Raw genomic sequence first — 838 nt, forward strand, 5'->3', positions numbered from 1 at the left:
GTTTGAAAGTCTTCAAGCAAGTTTGCTTGCAAAAACGTCCGCTCGGGGGCTCCATCGGTGACATCACCCACATGTAGAGAATATCTGCCTGCTGTCCCTGTATAACACCTGTTACGATAAGTAACTGTGCTTTTTTCACCATGTACGTGATGACTGGAAAGTGTGTTTTTTTTCTTTTCTTTATTTTTTCTTACATACTGTGATACAGAGTGAGAAGAGGTGGGCCCTGAGCCCCAATTGTGCTGGGTAGCAGATCCAGAGGCCCCTACCAATATGTGCAAGATACTGGCTCGCTGAGTGGTTTGTTGCTGAGGCAAAGCTGTATGTTCTCCCAAGGCTGTTTCTAAAATGAGAGGGGAGCTTTGAGGATGAAGAAACTGTCATGGTTCACTTTACTCCTTCTTGAAAATAATAAACTGTCTGTGAGGTAAGCTGAAGAACCTGTCAGCGCAACCCATGGATGTTAAAGACTGAGGAGGAGGAGGAAGATCGAGACAGCATGGGAACTCCTGTGCAGCAGAGGCTGAATGATGTCACCTTTGAATGTGCCTGCATTTCCCTTGTAAGTCTTCAGAGAACCGAGTTCCCCAACCAATGCTACTGTGTAATCCTTTACAGTGCCTTCGACCTGGACAGGCAAAAAGTTCTTTCATAGGCATATTTATAGTATCTTATGCAAGCAAGTCAGTCAGCTGAATAGCACACCTCTTTGGTAAAGAAAATAAAACTGCCTTCTAACACATGCAAACAGTACCAAACAGCTCACATCTATATTACTATGATTAATAAGGCTATACAGTATTTTACACATTTTTTAGTTCATTAAACAAACAAAATC

The sequence above is a fragment of the Geotrypetes seraphini genome, chromosome 3 (assembly GCF_902459505.1).
Source record: "Geotrypetes seraphini chromosome 3, aGeoSer1.1, whole genome shotgun sequence".
Lineage (NCBI taxonomy): Eukaryota > Metazoa > Chordata > Amphibia > Gymnophiona > Dermophiidae > Geotrypetes > Geotrypetes seraphini.